Source organism: Carlito syrichta, unplaced genomic scaffold (genome assembly GCF_000164805.1).
Source record: "Carlito syrichta isolate Samal-C Ts95f unplaced genomic scaffold, Tarsius_syrichta-2.0.1 Scaffold302000, whole genome shotgun sequence".
NCBI classification, from domain to species: Eukaryota; Metazoa; Chordata; class Mammalia; order Primates; family Tarsiidae; genus Carlito; species Carlito syrichta.
Genome location: NW_007246096.1, coordinates 164,313 through 186,715, shown reverse-complemented (window position 1 = coordinate 186,715; position 22,403 = coordinate 164,313). Strand labels below are relative to the sequence as shown.

The following is a 22,403-nucleotide window of genomic DNA, read 5'->3' as shown; positions in this document are numbered from 1 at the left end:
AGGGATTCATAGACCTTCAGTGATGAAATAGGTAAAATGCTGTAGAACAAGGGGGAAATGCAGAGGTAACATCTCAACATGACTCTCTTCGTGGATACAAGCCACCAGCCTCTTGAGGTTGTATTGGGATGGCTACGGGAACAATTGATGTTCAGCTGCTACTGCTGTTGAAAACCATGAGAAGACTTACCCAAACTGCTGTTTGGTGTGCAGCCAGGCAGAAAGGCAGCGGCTAAGGAACAGAAGGTCCCCACCAGAGCTGGGCACTTGTCTTTTTTTTTTCCAATTAGCCTCTGAATTCCTGTCCAGGAGGCTGTTTGGGAATCACCCACCTCCTAAAACTACAGTGTCAGACACACACTTTGCTGGCTACTCTTGTAGCCGGGTATGGGCTTAGCCACCTAAATAGGTTCCACCACGCACAGACAACCCTCAGACTTAGAGGCTCAGTGGCCAGAAATGACACATGACGGCCGCTATTTTTAGTTGTCAGATGCAGCAGTGGCCGTGGTTCTAGCACATGGGTCCTGTATCAAGGGCATCACCAGGGACAGGCTGCAACACTGGGGGTGCAGTGCTTGCCGTGGAGGGCCCTCATGGGGCCAATTCTATACTACGATGCAGCTGGCTTTTGAAACTCTCCAATATCTGATGAACTACCTTTTTAATAAAACGCTTCTTGTCTCTTTAAGTTACCCTGGATTGTTGCAACTGTCATGCAGTGGTCTCTTTACCTCAGTCCTTGTCCTTCTTTGGTCTGTGCTCAATGGCGTGCTAGGGTTTCTGTGAAAACATTAATCACAGCATAACTTTTCTCAGATCAGACCCTAAAACAGCAACACCTCCCACTCAGAATAAAAGCCAAAGACTTTTGCAGTGGCCTATACAGTCCTGTGCTACCACTCCCCATTTCCTCTACCACCAGCTCCTTCAGTCAAAACATACATGCCTCAAGGACTGTCTATATGCTGAAATCCTACCTGGAAAGTCCTTTCCCTAGCAATCCATACAACGAACTCACTCACCTCTTTCAAGCCTCTGCTGAAAGATTCCCATCATGAAGACTTCCCTGACAATGCTATTTAAAACTGCAGCCCAGCCTGTAATCCCTCGCCTTTGGGAGGCTGAGGTGAGTGGATTGCCTGAGCCCGCGGGTTCGAGACCCGCCTGGGCAACTTGGCGAGACCTCATCTCTACAATAGATCAAAAATTAGCCAGGCGTGGTAGCGCACGCCTGTAGTTCCAGCTACTTGGAAGGCTGAGGCGGAAGGATTGCCGGAGCCCACCGGGTCGAGGCTGCGGTGGCCGGGAGCGGCCACTGCACTCCAGTCTGAATGACAGAGTGAGACTCCAACTCAAAATAAAATAAAATAACATAAAATAAATAAAACTGCATCCTGTCACCCCCTGGCATTCTTTATCTCCTTCCCTGCTTTAGTTTACTCTGTGAAACTTATCCTATTTTATACTCAACTTGTTGGTTTGTTTATGTCTGTCTCTTTCACCTCCCCCCTCACTAGAATGTAACTTTGTTTTGTTCACTGCTGTACCTGTGGTACCTGGAACAGTGAGTGCCTGGCACAGAATAGGACCTCAATAAATATTTGCTGAATGAATGAATGAATGATGAATAAGGGGGATATCAATGATCAGTGAGAAATCTAAGTTTCCCGTAGGAAAAGAAGGTGATTTTGCAGATCCCTAACTAGAACTCAGCAGACAGCATCGTATGTCTTCCTGGAGATCAACTGGAAGAAAGAACTTTGAACGCTGAGGGATGGTCACAGATGACATCTGCGGACTCTGTTTTTTTCTTTTTAAGGAGTAGGTTGATCTTTGTCAGTTCAAGTTGGCCGAGTGGAAAGCAACAATCAATGTGGGTGGTCGGTTGGGCGCGGTGGCTCAAGCCTGTAATCCCAGCACCTTGGGAGGCTGAGGTGAGTGGATTGCCTGAGCCCGTGGCTTGAGAACAGCCTGGGTTCCTTGGTCTCTTGGTGAGACCTCACCTCTACAATAAAAAAAATCAAAAAATAAGCCAGGCATGATATCTCACACCTGTGGTTCAGGTTACTCGGAAGGCTGAGATGGAAGGATCGCTTGAACACGGCAGGTTGATGCTGGGGTGGCCATGAACATGCCACTGCACTTCAGCCTGGGTGACAGAGTGAGACTCCAACTCAAAAAATATATTAAAAAAAATAAAAACAAAAATATTGGTGGTCAGAAATTCTGATCATGAACAATTGCATGAACCCATTTTAGGAAGACCTGGGCAGCATGACCATGTCACCAGGAATAGCAGTCACGTCTACTGGGTGCTGACCAAGGCAGGTGCAGACCAAGGCATGGACCATCCCACTGCATCCTTACAATAAGCTCAGGAGGTAGGCTCTATTTATTTTGCATTTTAGAAATAAGAACCTGAGTGGCTAAGCAACCTTCCGAAGACCCATCTACCCAGAAACATTTCATTTGATCATTTGGTTATGTTTTGAGATGAGACAAGAAAGCAAACTCGAAGCTGATCTCAGTAATGAAAAATGCCCTACAGGCCAGGCTCGGTGGCTCAGCCTGTAATCCCAGAGCTGTGGGAGGCCGAGGTGAGTGGATGGCCTGAGCACGCGGGCTCGAGACCCGCCTGGGCAACTTGGCGAGACCTCATCTCTACAGTAAATCAAAAACGAGCCGGGCGTGGTAGCGCGCGCCTGTAGTTCCAGCTCCTTGGAAGGCTGAGGCGGAAGGATCGCCGGAGCCCAGCGGGTCGAGGCTGCGGTGGCCGGGAGCGGCCACTGCCCTCCAGTCTGGGAGACATAGTGAGACTCCAACTCAAAAAAAAAAATGCCCTACAGAATTGTGGACACCACGCATAGTGTTGTACAATGTGAACCGGCAGATGTGTTTGAACATCAGTTCTGCAACTCATCGTCTCCATGACTGTAGGCAGGTTACTTGTCTCTCTGAGTTCAGAATTAATTCCTCATTAGTAAGATATAAAAAAATCATATGATCCTTGCAGAGTTATCAAGATCAAATATAATCATACATGGAAATATCTAATATAAGGTCTGACCCAGAGAAGGCACTCAAATGGCATTATTATCGCTATTGTTGTTGTTGTAATTACTGTTACTGAAGGAATTCAGGGACTAGCCTCCTGGCTATATGCTTGTAAAAGCTCACAACCATTCTTCTCAAGCAGTATTTAGAATCAACTGGGTAGCAATTTAAAAGCACAAATTCCTGATCTCTATCCCCCAAGAGATTCTAATTTAATAGAATAGGGTCTAGAAGTCTCACTCTTGGATGGGAAATTGACATTCTTTTGACTCCAGAAAGAGACGGAAACTCCACCTCCTACTTTCTAACATGCTACCTAGTGCGTGCTACCATATGAGGCTGATCACTCCAAGCAAAGCTGCCTGCTGATTAAGAGAATGGGGTCCTGGGGACCTTGGGCAAGCAGTGGAGCTCTCTGGGCCCGCTGTCTTTATCTGTAAAATTTGGATGACAGTAATTCCTGACTCACAGGGAAGATTCAAGGCTTAAAACAAACAGAAACAAGTAGAAAGAGCCTGGCATAGATCAGATACTCTAATAAAATAATAAAGAGGAGCTATTATCCTCTGACTCCACTTCCCATTCTTTAATCTCCTACTAATGGAAGGATTTTTTTTTTTAAGTGGAAATTTTGCTGGCCCAGTGGCTCATGCCTGTAATCCCAACACTTCAGGAGACTGAGGAAGGAGGATTGCTTGAGCTCAGGAATTTGAGATCAGCAGAGGAGACATGGTGAGACCTCATCTCTAACACCTGTAGTTCCAGCTGCTTGGGAGGCTGAGATGGAAGGATCATCTGAACCCGGGGTGTGGAGGATGAGGTTAGCCAGGATTGTGCCACTGCACTCCAGCCTGGGCAACAGAATGAAACTTCAACTAAAAAAAAAAAGTGGAGATTTTTCTCCAGTCTCCAACATGCACACCGTATCCCTGGTTGACCTTCACCCCTGAAAGAGATGACACTCCGAGCCCACTTCCACCAGAACCTGAGCTCTGGAGAAAGTCAGGCCGGTTGAGTGGTTCCGGATTCATCTTCAGGAGACTTGCCAATGCTTCATATGTGTGGAAACTTTTCTTGATAGCTAAACGAAGTCTTACAAAGGAAAATTCCTCGTATTCCAGTCTGTAGAGAAGAAGATATACTATTATAGCACATCCATCTCCACAGCCATTCCAAGATCCCACAGTCCCTCCCGCCAGTCACTCTCGCCCGCCCGAGGTCTTTGCCTGGGATCAGATCCCCAGTCCTGGTGCAGCTGCGCCCTTAGCAAGAGGTCTTTGCTGGCTGCGCACTCAGGAGAGCTCTCCTCATCCCTCCCTACCACACAGATGGGCTCATCATCACTCCGCCATCTCCTCTCCCTCAGCTTTTTGTCTGCTTCATAGCTCTTATTATAATGCATCATCATCTCACTCATTTCTTCTGCTTTCCTGTTTCTAGGCTGTGACGCCCTCCACACACACACACACACACACACACACACACACACACACACACACACACACTCACAGTCATAAGTTCCAGGAAGACAGGGATTGCATCTGTCATTTTCTCCCTTGTCACCAGCATCTATCTCCACCCATAGTAGCTATTTAATAAATAGTGAACAAATTTAACATGTGGACTCTAAAAAGGCATTTTCTCTGAATTATTCATTCTGAAAGAAAAGACAAGGGATGGATCGGAATAAACAGAAAAGGAACAAAAAACATCGGCTACAACCTCCACAACTTCCTAAAGCGTGGCCATCAGTGAGGCCCATACCAACGCTTTTAAGATCATTAAATGATGAGTTTCCACTTTAAAATGTGAAAACCAGTAGCGATCCAGAGACTGGTAAAGTATTGAAGTCATTAAAAGGCATTATGAGTAGCATAAAGCACAGGATGGTTTTTTTGAGAAAGAGAAAAAGGAGAAAAAAAACTTTAATGAGATCAGATCTAAAATCTCTTGATCTTTTTGAGAGACGGGAGATTGGGTTCTTTCTTGTCTGCCATTTCCGTCACTTCTATTTTTAAACTTGAATTGTTCCCTCTGGTCCAAACGAACCAAGGTCAATGCCCTGCGTGTTTCCCCCTCCCCATCCCGCCACCTATATGAATGACTATTAGAGCCAGGGGGACTTTGAAAATGGTCTTGTCCAATCCTTCCTTCTGTTGAAGAGGAAAAAGAAGTCTGGGCCACACTGTGAGAGGATCTCAGGACTCAGTAGTGGTCCTAGGTCTCTCCACTCCCCGGCTAACTCCTCCAGACTAGATTCAACTAACTTTGACTCAGCGCCTCCTGACTCACCAGGGCCTGGTACACTTTTCAGCCTCGGCGTCATGGTTCAGGAGGCAGCTAGTCAATATCCTGTCTGTTTTGAAGCCAAGAACAACCCCACAGATGTCAGCCAAGAGCCTTCTTTTCTGGCAGCGCTAAACGAGCCTTCCTTTCTCCAATCAGTAAACCCAGCCAGAATATTTCCAACCAGGGAAGTGCCCCATCCTTGAAGACAATTCCTTCTCTCCTCAATCAATCTGGGTTCACGTCTTAAGTCTGACACGCAGTGAAAATAGGTGCAGGGCTAAAGTCCCGCAGTGTATATTCTAATTCTCAGAAAACTCTGCATTTAATGATCTTAAAAGTGTTGGTATGGGCCCCACAAATGGCCACGCTTTAGGAAGTTGTGAGGTTGTGACTAATGTTTTTGTTCCTTTTCTCAATCCCCTGTAGTCTGTCAGGACTTACGCCTATTGCACACTTCGCCAAAGTGCTTGTGGGAGCCCCTTTCTTCTGGGATGGGGAAAAGAGCAAAAGAGAACCGAGAACGTCCTGGCCTTGGCACTTCCAGGGAGAGAAGAGCAGAGTTTTCAGAGGATTAGGATCATGTCCTCATTCATGTCCAGTCTGGGGAGCTGCTCTCAACCCATGCGGACCCAAGATTAGCAATTTCCCAAGGACATCCACACCATAGCGGCTGTGAGGGAGTCTTGAATGAAAAGTTCTACCAAACAAAAAAGAGTCGGCCCCCTAAGATTCTAGTTCCAATGAAATTAAATTGGAAAATATGCAAAGTAAGCAATTTTCAGCGAGAGCTGAAGTTTGAGGTAGAAAGAAGCAGCAAAAAAAATCATGATCAAGACAAAGTCATGAGAAGCAGAAAACCTAAGATCAAAAAATCTTCTTCACTTCAAAGAAAAGCTTTAGCATGGCGCATAAATACGCCACTCAATAGCTAAAAGAGGAAATCAGACCCTTGTAGAGATTTGGGGTCATCTTCATGTAAAAGAAAAAGGTAAAGCTCTACAACACCCAGTGCTGAGATCCAGAGGACTACGCTGGATTCTGAAGTCTTTCTGACTTCAGCCTCTGTGAGACCAGCTCCTCAGTAATCCCTACCCCCTCCGGGACGGGTTGTTTGGCTCTTCCTCAGCTACTACGAAGCTTGGTTCTGGCCTTGGACCCTCTACTTTTGTGTTTCACATCTACCTTTACCACTGTCTTCAAGGTTCTTGAGTGAGACTATTCCTTCCCGCCAAGAAAACCTAACTGAGGCATATGCGAGGTCTCTTAAGCTTTGACCCTCACAACCGCCCTATGAGGCAGGAATACTTTCCCCATTTTACAAATGAGGAAACTGGGGCATCACACGGTGGGATCACAAAGCCCCTGGGCTGGCTATTTGCCTGTCCACTTGTTGGCCATGTAAACTCAACTTTCTAGGCTCTCTTGCCAACTGGCTTCTAGTTCACCAAGAGGTTCACCGGTAGGAAGTTGAAGAGCAGGAGGAAAAAGCCAGGATGTTCCTCTCTCGTGTTCTGGGCAGCGTCTCTGGCAATGGCTGCATCTTCTCACGTCCCAGAGCTCCACATTCCAACTCCCACCTGGCAGCCCCTGGCTCTCCAGGCCTAGGAGTGGGAGCATGTGCCTGCCTTTGCTAGTCTCTGGGTGGTCTGACTGGCTCTTGTTCAGTGTTTCGCCTCTTTCAACCCATGTGCGCATAGTTCTCCATGTTCAACTTCATCTATTCACAACACAGTTCTGTTTTCCTGAGTGGACCCCGACTGATGCGGCAGTTACCAAGAGGCCAAGCGAGGATGTAAAGTTCAGTCTGTGTGATTCCAGAACCCACACGCTGAAGACCACATCTGTTGACAGCTAAATCACAGAGAGATTTCTCTGAACTTCCACCACAAAGGAGTGATGTTTCCCTAGAGCAATCCTGTGGAGAGGGCTTCTCACATCACATTTTCACCGCTTGTTAACTTTGCCGTGCCCCACCCCAGAGGGCAAAATGGGGCCACCAGCTTTCACTACAAAGGGCTGCCTCTGGCACTACAACCCAATGCCTTGTTCTGACTCTGCTCCCTGGGCCCTCCGGACCAATCTAGTGGTACTGGATTTGCTAACAGCTGGGAAATTACCATGACACCAAATGTGCACCACTGAGGCAGGTTGAAATCTCAAGACGCTCGACAGGCTTGTCACTGCTGGAACGCAATAAACAGTCTCAGGTTTCTTGCCCTTCCTCTAGCTTCAACCTTTGGAGGCCCTGTCCTCTTGGGATAATTCATCCTACTCACACTCCTAGGTCTCAGTATTTTGCTTGTGTTTTCTCTCTCTCTCAACTCAAATTTGAGTTGGGGTCTCCTTCTGTCACCCAGGTTGGTGTGAAGCAACATGATCATGACGACTGTGGCTCACTGCAGGTTTGACCTCCGGCGATCCTTCCGCCTTAGGATCCCGAGCAGCTGGGACTACAGGAACATGCCAAAATTTTTTTTTTATTTTTTGCTATGTTGCTCAGGCTGACCTTGAACTCCTAGGCTCAAGCAATCCACCCACCTTTGCCTCCCAAAGTGCTGGAATTACAGGAGTGAGCCACCGAGCCCAATCTCTTTCCACTAGATTTGGTCATCTGACCTCAAAACCAGAAGGTTCCTATTGTGGTAATCCGTGTACTAATAGTTCTGTGTTGGTCATTTGTAAGATCTATATCACCTTTGACAAGCCATCATCATCTGTTTAATGTTGCACTAAGGGCTGGTTTGCTGTACTGTATATTGAATTTATAGGTGCCTAGAAGAGAGTGAATATCAGATTTTTCAAAACTAGATGCTCTGCTAGAGGAACAGAATGTTCATGTAATCTTTCCTGGAAAAAAAGAAAAGAAAAGAAAATCAAAGAGAGAGCCATCAACTTCATGGTCTTTAAATAAACCCGTAATTGCTTTCCTAGTTTCAAATGCCTACTGCACCTGGTCCTTTAAACACTATGCTTAGTCCATTCATGGGTAAAGGTGGATAATTTCCGCATCCAATTAACAAGTGTGTGATGGGAAATACGTTAAACTCCTGAGGCTTGTACTACACAATATCCCATACTACTAATGAGTGACAGTCTATATTTTATAGACCCTAGCTGAACAATCTGTATGATCATTTGTAAAAATAACCAAGTCTTGTTACAAAAATGGGTGCTATTTTTGGCAGCCCCTCCCCACTGCTTTCAGCTACCACCTCCCACATCCCAGCTGTCTCCTTATCCTGTGAGGGTTTTTGTTTCTCCCAAAAGCTTTAGTAGCTTCTCTGTTCTGCCCTTTTCTCTAAGGAAATCTCAAAGTTAACAGAAACTAGAATGAATGGCAAAATGTCACAGAGAGTGAAATCTCTGTTCCCCATTCCTGTCATCTGAGCTGACCTAGAAGCCAGCCGTTCCACTCAGACAGAAGAATGAACTGTATACGTGAGGACGTTTCCTCCCCTCCCCTCCCCTTCCCCAGCAGGCAACCGGCTCCTACTCCCCATTCAGGTCTCAGTAAAAGAGTGACATCCTTGGGAAAATACTCTCCACCTCTAGCCTAAGTCATGACCTTTTGTTGCATGTTCTCACAGAACCACCATCCTTTCCTCAATCATAATGATCATCATTTTGGAAATACCTGCTTATATGTGTCCTCTGGACAAAGACTGTTCACTCCAGTAGTCTGTAAGGTTCACTAACAAGCATGTCTCAAACTGTATTTTATGAAAGCGTGGTGGTAGGCGGGGAAGCCAGTGGCAAATAAATTTGGAAAATGCTGGATTAAATCAAGTTAAGCAATTTTGTCTATTATAGGACTTCTTGGAAACTTTAAAATGCTAACGTGTATAATTAATTGTCAGAGTTGTCCAAATCACATTAATCATGGAACCTTTTCCATAACACATGTTAACATCTGGATGAACTAGTGCTTTGTAGAATGTAGTTCGAGAAAAGTCAAAATAGAATGAATTACATTTTCCGCCTTTACTACAACATTATAACAGAGTGGTAATAGTCACGAGCACAGAGATTTCTTTTTGTTTTTAAGCACATGGATTTCAGATAAACTGGGAAGCTGCAGTAGAAAAGTTGTGACTAAATTTCAGAGTGACACGATCACACAGGAAAAAAAAGTAGGGATAAGAGTAAGTCTGAAGACACATGCACGCACCTGAGTGTACACACACACACACACACACACACACACACACACACACACACACGTAATGAGAAAGAAACCTGACTTAGGGGTTATGCAAGGATGGAGTTCCAGTTAAAGTAGAATTCATGCCAGGCAACAGAGTAAAAAGAGGGTTGATACGATTCTCCTAGATACTTGATCCTGAAAAGTAAGAACCAATATGGCACCTCCTGCTGGTCCAAGAAAACAAGGGGAACAGTGACAATCGGGTGTTTTCTAGCTGACTTCCAAAGAGAATTGTCAACCTGTTTAGGATGATGTGAAGTTCAAAAATGATAAATTTCAAGTTCTATAGAGTTATGTTATTCAGGAAGACTGTAATGTACCAAATTACAGTTGATTATTTTAAATAATATAAAATATTTAGTTTTTTGACTTTTGCTAAAATCATTTTTTTAAATGAAGACTTATCAGTACTACTGTAAACTATTATTTTATCTTGGAGATGGATAGTAATATTGTTATTAATATATTACTAATAAATGTTCATTAATATTCTAAGGGGCTGCCTCAGATCCTTTTTGGAAATGAAGGGATAGACAAAGTGAATTTAGAAATAATTATTTCAAGTTCAGTGGCTAATAAACTGATGTTTAAGGGCTTACTATGTTACAGATTATCTTCTAGTGTTAATCTAATAAGTAGGGATTTTCTTTGTGAGTTCAATTTCACAAGGCACATCATCACATGTGAACAATGGGAACCCAGAGTGGAAAGTTTGTTGTGAAAATCAACTAACATTTAGTTTTCCACATAAACCAACTCCAATGACTGTTTTTCTTGTGAAGACTGAAACAACACCAAGTAAAATTTCCCTTTTTATGTCTGAATGTAGACAATGTCATAGTTATTGGAGAGTACGAAGACTTTCAGATGTTTGCCCTATTACTGTAAACAAACTTAATCCATAATTTAATGTAGAATATTTCTGGAATACACATGAACGTAAATATATGAAGAGGAAGGGAACTTTGGAAAATGTTTTACAGTAGGGAAATGGCTTTACTGGGGCCATCTTTATGTCAACCCTGAAATCTATCTTTAATTATTATTAAAAGAAGTTTAGTTTTCTTTTTCTTTTTCTTTTTTTGAGTTGGAGTCTCACTCTGTTGCCCAGACTGGAGTGCAGTGGCCACTCCTGGCCACCACAGCCTCGACCTGCCAGGCTCTGGCGATCCTTCTGCCGCAGCCTTACAAGGAGCTGGAACTACAGGCCTGCGCTACCGTGCCTGGCTCATTTTTGAGTTATTGTAGAGACGAGGTCTCCCCAAGTTGCCTGGACGGGTCTGGAACCCACGGGCTCAGGCAATTCACTCACCCCAGCCTCCCAAAGCGCAGGATTGCAGGCTGAGCCACCGAGCCCAGCTAGGAAGTTTAATTTTCAAGGATGGCTCCCCTAAACATGTTCTTGAGTCTTGACACTTGGAGGCAAACACAGAACTTGCATGGTCTGGACAAAGGAATGGTTGGAAAAGATTGTTTGAAGCCTCTGGTGCCTGAGGTCATGGCTACCTCAGTAAATTCTGAATTTAGGAACCTGAATGCTATGTGAAAAGTCAAAGAAAGAGATAGTTTAGAATAGGGTATGGAAGTGTCCCTAGAGGAAGGAAGATTTGCTGGATCTGGTGATGAAGGAGAATCCACTGTGATCCGCTATCTGCTTCTCCTCCGTCGTCCCAGTGTCAGGGCATTCCCTCAGCTCCACCTGACCCAAAACTGCACCCTCCATCCACCTGTATCCCCCAGAGGGCCTACCCTATTTTTCTCAAGGGGGCTGTAAACACAAAATCTCTTTAGGTCAGGCTCGGTGGTTCAGCCTGCAACCCCAGCACTTTGGGAGGCCGAGGCGAGTGGATTGCCTGAGCCCGCAGGTTTGAGACCCACCCGGGCCAATTGGCGAGACCTCAGCTCTACAATCAATCCAAAAAATTAGCCAGGTGTGCTAGCACGCCTTTAGTTCCGGCTACTGGGAAGGCTGAGGTGGAAAGATCGCCAGAACCCAGCAGGTTGACGCTGGGGTGGCCGTGAGTGTGCCACTGCACTCTAGCCTAGGCGACAGACTGAGATGCCAACTCAAAAAAAAAAAAAAAAAGCTCTTTGCTTCCACTTCCAGAGGGGTGTGTGTGTATACGTGTGTGTTGTGCACATCTATGCATGTGTGTGTGTACAAATGTGTACATGTGCAGTTCGTGTACAGTTGAATTCTTTGGGTAAAAGCTGCTGTGACGACTTCTCAGTCTTTAGAAACATGGCACTGGCCTCTCTTTCCTGGAGTCAGGATAAAGAACTCTCAGTCCTGCAAGGCTAGATGTCATTCCTCAACCTCTATGTGAGGACTAAGAGCTTACTGTGTGTTTGGTCCCTGGTCTCTAGCCGGCCTCTCCGGAACATATAAAAACCAGCCAGAAGCCGGGCTCGGTGGCTCAGCCTGTGATGCCGCGCCTTTGGGAGGCTGAGGTGAGTGGATGGCCTGAGCCCATGGGTTTGAGACCTGCCTGGGCAGCGAGACCTCATCTCTACAATCAATCAAAAAATCAGCCAGGCGTGGTAGCACGTGCCTGTAATTTTGGCTACTCGGAAGGCTGAGGCAGAAGGATCGCCGGAGCCCAGCAGGTCGAGGCTGTGGTGGCCGGGAGCGGCCACTGCCCTCCAGTCTGGGCAGCAGAGTGAGACTCCGACTCAAAAACAAACCAACCCAGCCAGAGCTTCAGCCTGCTGCCTGGGCCTCTGCCTTACCATCTGCTCTTGCCTCTTCTGTCCTTTGGACATGCCAGGTTGCTCTCACATATACCTGAGACCTGCTTACTCAGAACTGCACTTGTCCAAATGTACTCCTCTGGCCCCAGACCCAGCCTTTCAGCTGTCACACAATGCCAGAAAGGTCTCTCAGCCCCTGAAGCCACAGCTGTCTTGAGACTTTCTAGCTCCTTTCAGAAGAGTCAAACCTGACACCTTTCAAGATACAGCCCTAGAACAAGAGGTATCTTTAGCCTTGTCTTCAAGAAAAATTTCTCTCTCTCTCTCAATCTCTCTCTCTCTCTCACACACACACACACACAGCAGGTGTATGAATAGTTTGATTTCAAGCCTTATTGTCAGTCCAGAGCATCCTGGGCACTTGCTGTGACCCCAAACCACTGTCTCCTGATCTGCTGCAGGTGCCTTGAGAAATCAAGCTTCTCTCTTCCTCTTCTTAAGTTCAGCCTGGTTATTCAACCCAGAAAAAGGAAGCTGGGGTTGGAGCCACAGTGTTCAGACTCAGCTTGAAGTTCTCCCTCCCACTTTCTGTCTTTCTCACTCAAACTAAGAGGCTCCCACCGGTTGTGGTCAAAATTGTCCCAGTGGTTTCCAAGACCCCTCTCACAGTCATCTTAGACCTTTAGCTTTGACACCTCTTCTTGTAGGACACATCATCACAGGCAGACAGTTCCCTTCGGCACAGTGGACAGTGATTTTACACACACCGTACCAAGCTGCCACTGAGGATGAAACTGGTATCCCAGCTAGCCCTCTTTAGACCAGAGACGGGCCTGGGTAGCATCTCTGCTATACATGCTGAATCTCCTTATCATCTTCAGGGCCTGTGTTTAGCCCTGGGGTAAGCGTTGGGTTTTTTTGTTCAAGGTTCAGTTCAGGGAAGTTATATCTTGATGACTTCAATTCTATTTCATTCAAAATGAGTATGGCTTCATTGATTCCTATGGGAATATGTCTCCTTTCAACTAAGTCTCTAATGTTGAATAAGGTAAAGCCCATGAAAATTTGCCATGGCCAGTTTAGGCTTCAAATGTTAATATTCATGTGTTTGAGAAGCAGTGGCATGGAGACAACTTCCTGATCGTCATCCTGAATGGGTCTATGGGCACCGTGAAAAAGATGGTGGGCGGCTCTCTGCCTGTGTGTGCCCATCGCTGGCCTGTGCCCAGTGCTGAAGCAAGATCTGACTTGGCTCCCTTGTTCAGGGCTTCTTCCCCTCTCTCCAAAACTCCAGACTCTGTGGCATTTGGGGGGTGACTTGATAAATCAGGCGCAGCCTTCTGGGACATCTCGACTTCAGGGAGAGTGTCTTTCTCCTAGAAGGGATCCACTATGTACAAAAGGAGAAAGCTGCATGAGTTAAGTGGGTAAATGATTGCTCTAAAGTGAGATGCCTCCAGGTTATCTCACTTTTCCACTTACGATAATCCTCAGACTATCTTAATAAGTTTTCCAACGTTTCCACTCATTTCATTTATCTTCTTAAGATTAGCTAGAAAAAAGTTTTTAAAGTTACCTCAGGGCCCTTTGCACCAACTGCATAAATGCCAAGGCCTGGGAGCCATGAGCACCTTGAAGCACAGTCTTTCTCTGACGCCCCATCAGGGCAGCTGTGATCTGTTTCATATCAATAGGATGTCTACAGGCCTCCTGGAAGGAGTTATTGACTACTTTCAGAAATAAAGACCAAAGCCAGTGAAATATGCAAAGTTTCCTTTCTAACTAAATAATTCACTGAACAAATTTTGTTAAAACTTAGTTTCCTCATTTAGAACATAATGCCCCAAGGAGATGGGAGGGTAGTTGACAAACGAATCTTTGGAGATCAAATTTGACAATCATCTGCTCACAGATGATGTGTCAAAGAAGACCTTAGATTCTTTTGGGGTCATGTTTTGGTCTCTTCCCTATCCATTCCAAAAACCCCTTCCAAAGAATGGACACCTGCCCACACAGGAATTGTGGGACGCTCCCGCTGCTTCCGTTCTGGTCCCAACTACCCCTATCATTCTCTCTGATTATTAGAATTACCTTTGAAACAGACTCCCTCCTTCTGCCCTTGTCTCCCTAAGGTCTCTTCTCAGCACAGCAGCCAGAGTGATCCTGTTAAAATATGAGTCAGACCATGGAATTACTCTGATAAAAACCCTCCAAAAATCCCCATCTCACCCAAAGTAAAAGCCAAAACGCTATGACCCGCACGTCCTTCCTTGTCTGCTCTCTATCTCTCAGCAGTCTGACTTGACTCCTACTCTTCCCAGCAGCCAATTCTCCTTGTGTGTTTCCTTACTTCCCACAGTAAGGACACGGGGTCCTTTCTGATGGATCATCTCCTCAGCAAGACCTTTCCACCATGATGAACATTGCATCCCTGGTCTCTGGTCTTCTTTGTTGCCCTTTAAGACACTTGTAATAATATAATCAAACTATATATAGAAATGATTTATATTAATAACTATATATTTTATATTAAAATAATATATACAGTTTGCATATGTGTCTTTTTTCTTTTTAATATTTCTCCCTACCTCCTACAACCTCTGCCCAATCATACACACTAGAACATAACTCGAGAAAGGTAATCATTTTTGGTGATTTTCTTTAGTGTTTTATCCAGGGGGCCTAGATCAGTGTCTGACACATATTGGACACACATTAAATACTTGTTGGAGCCAGGCTCGGTGGCTCAGCCTGGAATCCCGCGCCTTGGGAGGCTGAGGTGAGTGGATTGCCTGAGTCCGCAGGTTCGAGACACGCCTGGGCAACTTGGCGAGACCTCATCTCTACAATAAGTCAAAAAATTAGTCGAGTGTGGTAGCGCGCGCCTGTAGTTCCAGCTACCCGGAAGGCTGAAGGATAGCTGGAGCCCAGCAGGTTGAGGCTGCCGTGGCCGGGAGCGGCCGCTGCACTCCAGTCTGGGTGACAGGGTGAGACTCCAACTCAAAAAAAAAAAAATACTTCTTGGACGACTGACTGACTTGGAAGAGAAGACCACACATGGGAGGTGCAGGTTGGGGAGAGCAAAGAGAAGCTGTGAAGCCCTGAGAGACAGAAAATGCAGACCTGCATAAGGATGGGAACAACCGACCCTGGGGACTTCTCAAGGGAGGAAGGAAGGGGAGTGGGCTGAAAGACCTCCAGCTGGGCACCATGCTCACCACTTGGGTGACAGGCTCAGTAGAGCCCAAATCTCACTGTCACGAAATATACCCGTGTAACAAACCAGCACATGTACCCCCTTGAAACTAAAATAGAATTAATTTTTTTAAAAAAGAGTAGCCCTGCTCCTCAACTTTCTGTTCCTGATTCCAATTCCCATTAGATCTCGAACATGTCTTTTTTATTCTTGTCTTTGTACTGTCCACAGATATCCATAGTATTACCCACTTTATCCTTACAACACACTTCAATTGAACTGACTTGAAAAGGCGAATAGAAGGGAACATTAGGAAAGAAATGAGCAAGCCAAATCACATAGGACCTTGCAGACCATTCCAAATACTTTGATTCTTCTCTGTTTGAAATGGGAGACCAGCACAGCAGGGCTTTTTGATCAGAGGAATGACATGCACTTGACTGTCATTTTAAGGAGTTCCTTCTGACTGCTATAGGGAGAGAACTATTATAGGAGTCAGGGTTCTCCAGAGAAACAGAACTAATAGGATATACAGAGAAAGAAGAGAGAGAGAGCGAGAGAGTCATTAAAAAAAAAAATGTCTTATATAATTGTGTGGGCTTGCAAGCCCAAAATCCTTAGAGCAAGCCAGCAAACTGGAGACTCAGGTAAGAGCCATTTTACAGTTTTGAGTCCCAAAACTGGAGACTTAGGTAGAATTTTTATGCTGCAGTCTAGAGGCAGAATTTCTTCTTTTTTAGGAAAACTCCATCTTGGTTCTTAAGACTTTTGACTCACTGGATGAGGCTCACCCATCTTAAGGCGGGTAATCTGTTTTACTGAAAGTCCACTTATTTAAATATTAATCACATTCAAAAAATATTTTCACAGCAAGGTCTGGCCTGTTGTTTAACCAAACAACTGGGCGCCACAGCCTAGCCAAGTTGACACATAAAATTAACCGTCACAAGAGGCCAAGTTGGAACCAGGAAAGCCAAGAAGGAAACTATTAACATAATCTAGATGGGCAATCATTGGACCAGAGTGGCAAGCGGTGGAGGTGATGAACTGGCCAAATTTCAGATGTCTTTTGAAGGTCAAGTTGAGAGAATTTGCGAATAAGTTGGATGTGGGATGTGAGAGAGAGTGAGGATTCCACGCTGACTCCAAAGCTCTTGGCCTGAGCAACTGGAAGAATCAGCTAAGATGAGGAGGCTGCAAGTGGTGCAGGATAACTCAGGGGTTCTATCTGGATCTGTTGCGTTGGGAGAAAACACACATTCAAGGGAAATGCTGGACAGACAATTTGCTATATGAATCTGGAGCTTGGATGAGAGGTCTAGGTTACAGAAATGAAGGAGTTTCAGCAAACAGGTATAGCATTAAACCACAACAAGACTGGTGACCTCAGTACGGCCATTGTGGGGGAGGAATGGGGACAAGGACTTGATTGGAGAGTCTTCAAGAGAGAATGAGAAGAGGGGATGGTAAAGAATCTATAGAGCTGGAGCTGACTGTAAGTAAATAAGATGAGAAAAGGCACAGAACTCATTGGACGAGACGGAGCTTTTTTAGCAATAATGGCGCCTCGGATAAACCTCGTTGGCGATGATACTGCCACTGCGCAAAGCTAAGATGGGACATTTTAAAGAGTAGAGCAGGCAGATTTGAAAGATGACAAATCAAAAGTCTCATAATGGAAATACATTATTTAAACAAAAAGAATCTCTCAGTGGTGGAGAAAGAGCAATTAGAAAGGGCTGAAAAGCCACCATTCTAATAAAATGCCAATTATTGTTATAATTGGATTACTGAGGATTAGTCTTAGCACGTGGGGTATAAATACTTAAAATGTTTAATTTCCTAATTACTGGCTCCAAAATAGTCTTTCTAGACACCCACTGTCCCACTGAGTAGCTGGCCACAAATGCTTCTTGGCCAGCGCCTATAGCACTCGAATCACTATGGTTATTGGAACAGTCTCATTTTGATATTTAGACTCAATCTTATTTTTTTTTTAAGCGAAAAAGCAGAATTTGTCGAGAGGACAGAAAAGCTCCCACAGTGGAGGGGGTTGTCCTTATTTTTTTTTTTTTTTGAGTTGGAGTCTCACTCTGTCGCCCAGACTGGAGTGCAGTGGCCGCTCCCGGCCACCGCAGTCTCGACCCGCTGGGATCCGGCGATCCTTCAGTCTCAGCCTTCCACGTAGCCGGAATTACAGGCATGTACTACCACGCCTGGCTGATTTTTTGATTTATTGTAGAGATGAGGTCTCGCTGCCCAGGCGGGTCTCGAACCCGCGGGCTCAGGCGATCCACTCACCTCAGCCTCCCAAAGGCACGGGATTACAGGCTGAGCCACCGAGCCTGGCCCTTATTTATTTTGAAACCTTATTCCAATCTCGTCTTTCCCCACTCCTCCCACCACTACCTTTGAGATAAGAATAAATAAATTCTGTTCTTCATACTGTTTTCCTTTTTCCTTTTCTGTCTTTGAACTTTCTCCTTCTCCACCTGTTCCATGAAAGAGTCGTATATACAAAGTGACCCTCAAATGCTGAAAAACAGAGAAACCAAAGAAAGAGGCAGACAGATCCAGTTTGTTGGTATTGGGTGATGTATTGAAGCGTAGTCTTGGGTGGTCAGAAAATAGGTAGACCTCTGAAATGTCACTTCCCAGGCCCGAGGTTTATATACCATAGGGAAAGAATATGTGTGCTCTGTGTACGACAATTAAAGGCAGCACCTCAGAACAGGCAAGAGTGGTACGTGCATCATAGCCTATAATCTGTGCAATATCATCAAGGTTGCTTTGCTCTAAAAGCAGGAGTGCGTGTTCTCAGACTAGGGACAGTAAATAAAGTAGAAATCAGGAGACATTCATGGGACTAGGGATAATCAGAAGTCAACATGGAGGATTTTTTTTGAGTTGGAGTCTCAGTCTGTCGCCCAGACTGGAGTGCAGTGGCCGCTCCCGGCCACCGCAGCCTTGACCTGCTGTGCTCTGGCGATCTTTCCACCTCGGCCTTCCAAGGATCTACATCCAAGATGGAATAACTTTTGTCTCCACACCACACTTCAGGCTCTGAGCCAAACTGTTGCCTACTGTTAAATGTACTACTCACAGATGATACTTAAGGTTTTCCTAAGGTGGTGTTCAGTTTCACTCCAGCTCCCTTTCTCCAAGGGACAGCTGCATCTCCCTTCAGACCACAAGAGGCACACAATGTGATTCTTCTGCTGGGTTGGGCATCCCATTACGTAACCAGAGGCCACCTGGTAGCCCTATATCTCCTGCCTCTCCCATTCTTCGAGCTCCTTTGCATGGACACAAAGATCTACTTCCACACCCTCTTTTCCCCCAGCACACTAGCTGTTCAGTGAACTTGGAATGCAGAATGCTTAGTGCCTATTGTGCTTTGCTTTGGTTTAGCCACAATTCTGGGACAGCAGGGAAAGTCTCATTTAGCATCCTAAGCTTCCATGCTATGCTGCATCCTGCACTAACAGGAAACGGAAGTGCAGGGAAGTTAAACTTGCCCAACTGGAAACCTGGAAAGCTTGGATTCAGATGCAAATCTTTCTGACTCCAAGGTCTAAGCGTTCTACCTTATTTTGCTTATAAGAGGATCCTCTCAGTCTAGGAAAGATTTAGAGGAAATGGAGCAACTTCTGACTCTGGGAGGATCGTCACAAAACTGCAGCAGAGTGAAGCATCAGTGGGAAAACAGAGAGCATTCAAACCTTTATCCATCATGGAGCCCAAGCTGCTCACCTGGCACTCCTACTATCTATGGGATGTGGGGCAGAGATGCTTTTAAGGTGGAGGCACTAGGCTCCTGGAGGGAAAAGCCAGGAGCGGACAGGAAAGGACCATCTTTTGTACTTTTGAAGGTAGGCCCCAAGGAGAGGAAGCAGAGAACCCCATTCTCCTGGTCATCTCTAGACTTCGAGGAAGGAAGCAAAGGGTCCTTTTGATTTTCTTCCAGGTTATCCAAAGAGCTCGGAGTTGGTGCCATGGGAAGGAGGGAGGGCAGCCAGGGTAGTAACTCTGCCTACCCAAAAGCAAGCACCACACCTTTGACTGGCATTTCCTTTCAACTCTTGCCCAGGAAGCTGAGCATGGCAGATGGGTTACGGGAGAGTGAGAAATGACCATCTTCCTAAAAACACAGTGCTCCAAAAGTGCATCCACACTTTTCAGGTGAGGAAATCCAGGCTCAGAGAGTATCATTTGCCAGAAGACACACACTGCTGGTAAGAAACAGAGTCAGAGCTACAATCCAGGTGGACACACTGGACGTTCTGCCCACTTCCCCAGGCTGGCTGCCTTCTCTGCTGGCCCTTTTGTGCCCCTCTTGGAGTTTTATTTTTTAACAAAGTAGATTTGGGAGCAAGGGGTAAGAAACACCATAAGTGATATACAAAGGAAATATTATGTAAGAACATTTGGAAAGCTGAAAAGTTGTATAGATGAAAGGAAGCATTGCTGTTACTTGTGGGAATGGTTTATAGCAATATCCTTTCCCATAATTACTATAATTTTAATTTTTCATCTTCCCTCAGAATTGAACATTAAAATAGGGCAAATGGGACTTAGGTTAGACAAATGAATGCTTAAATGAAAACATGGTAAAGAAAACTTGCAGAGATCCTCTGACAATGAAATTGGGGAAGGACCTCATCTCTCTAGCTGACTTCTCCTAAAAAAAAAAAAAGAAATAGATTGTTGAAGAAATACTGATTATGAAAAAAATACTGACCATTTGAGGAGGAAATATCAAGAACAGTTTTCCTTGAAGGCAATTCTGATTTTTTAAAAAAGTGATCTGGTTAGGGATACTACTCTGTCAAAGATTATTAGTAGAAGAAAACTATGAAGACTTCAAGAAGGATTTATCTGTCCCATGAGTGAAATAGTAGCCTGATTTTAGATGATGTGTGACAGAAAGAAGATAAACCAACCCCGAAGGGAAACTCTGAGTTGGCAAAACCTGTGTTTCTCTTTTTCCCTCAGAAAGGGAAACAACATGATCCCATTTCAGGATATTTCAGTGAGAAACTAGGCCAATATCATCTAGCTGCTGGGTGCCTTTTTTTTTTCTTTTGGGAGGCGAGGCAGGAAGAAATGAAGCATGTTTACCAGACTTACGAAGATATGTTTGAAAGTGGTTATCTCAATGTGACCCCTAGTGTCCAACTTGTATGGCACTCACAGAGGAGAATCTAGGTGATTCAATGGGCTGGAAGCCATGGAACCAGGGAGAGAATTTTGTCTAAGTCAGAAAGAATTAGAGAGAATTCAGTCCAGTTTTTTCATTTTTTGAATAAGTAATTAAGACCCTGTAGTGATAAGGTGACTTGCCTAGGTACATAGTCAGTGGCAGAGCTGGAATGAGACCCACATCTTCTAAGTCCTGTGCTATTTGTGATCCTTTTGAGAATATTTTCCAAAAAATGCAGTTGGTTTTACATAGTTTGTTATAGCACCTACCTATGAGGAAGTATGAGAATTACATGTTTATTTCACACGGGCTGAATTATGAAGAGGGTACTAATATCATTTACATGATCTGAAGCAGTGGTCATCAGTTACTGAATCTTGAATCGTTCATGTTAAGAATTGTGTAAAAGATTGAAAACCCTTTCCATGTGTTCCTCATTACTTATCACATACTTAAGTGATAGATTACGCCATTTCTTCTCAGCCCAACGTTCATAGTGATCTTCAAAGGAAAGCAATTGTAGCATGTAACTGGAGCAGTCAGTCAGGGTGAAAGCCTGCTGGACCTTCCAGGTTCTCAGCTATGGCCATTTGTGTCAACAACTATTATGCTCCATCCATGTGGGGTCCCTCTGCACAGAGCCTTCTGCATGATGCCAGAGGACATCACGTTCCCATGGCTGCTGGTTCTCCTAATCCAGACAATCTAACTTTAGCCGGTCCCTCACTACCAACCAAGAGTATTTGGGTCACTGACTCGCAAATTCCCTCCAACATAAGCTCCACATTCCATTGTCTTCAAGTTCCAGCCCCCTTCTTGATCCCCTTAGTCTATCGAATGATCTCGTCCCCCAACTTCATGGAAAAAATCAAAGGTCATTCAACATGACTTAACAAAACTTTCATTTTCTTCTCTCTGTAAAATGTCTTTCTATCTGCTATCCTTTTCAAACAAATGTAGCCGGGCTCAGTGGCTCAAGCCTGTAATCCCAGCACTTTGGGAGGCTGCTGTCTCATCTCTACAATAAATCACAAAATTAGCCAGGCATACCTGTAGTTCCGACTCCTTGGAAGGCTGAGGCTGAAGGATCGCCTGAGTCCAGCAGGTTGACACTGGGGTGGCCATGAGCGTGGCACTGCTCTCTAGCCTGGGTGATGGAGTGAGACTCCAACTAAAAAAAAAATAAAATAAAAGAAAGAAATGTTCCTTTTCTTTTCAATGTCTAGTCCTTTACTTGTCCTTGTGAATTCTTCCTGGGACATTGTTCCATCAATTACCAACATTCTCTTCTACCATTTTCTCTTCTTTTCTTTATGGCCCCTTCTTTTCCTAGAAAAATGCTTAAAATTCCATTAAACTTAGAAAAAGAGTCTCTTGAGCAATGCCTCTCAGGTTAAATCCATCTCTACCCTTCATTACAGTACTTGCTGAATGATCTACACCCAACCTCTTCTTCACCCCTTGTAATCTCAATTTTATTCCAACAGTCATTTTCTTCCAATCATTTTTATATGAAGCTAAAATAATCAAAATTTATTCATTAGACTCAAAAGCCTATTCTTAGTTTTCAGACTTTCTTGATCCTGCCCCAGGGTTTTGTCCACTCAGGAAGTAGTTACTAAACATCTACTTTATCAAGGCCCTGAGCTGAACCTGTGGGGAATAAGGGTGAGTGATGACCTGCCAAGAGCTTACACACTAGTAGGAGAAACAAAAACAGAAATGGATCAAGGGAGTACTTTTCCCCTAAAGTATCAGCAATT

General features: G+C 44.8%; 1 long non-coding RNA gene across 1 annotated transcript; it reads right to left on the bottom strand.

The window, feature by feature from the left end:
* Positions 1 to 12,927: 12,927 nt before the first annotated feature.
* Positions 12,928 to 21,733, bottom strand: LOC110595446. The gene is made up of 3 exons (XR_002481847.1): positions 21,691 to 21,733; positions 14,333 to 14,404; positions 12,928 to 13,631 (listed from the first exon to the last, which is right to left on the bottom strand). It is a non-coding gene; the product is annotated as an uncharacterized LOC110595446 (long non-coding RNA).
* Between the last annotated feature and the right edge of the window lie 670 nt (positions 21,734 to 22,403).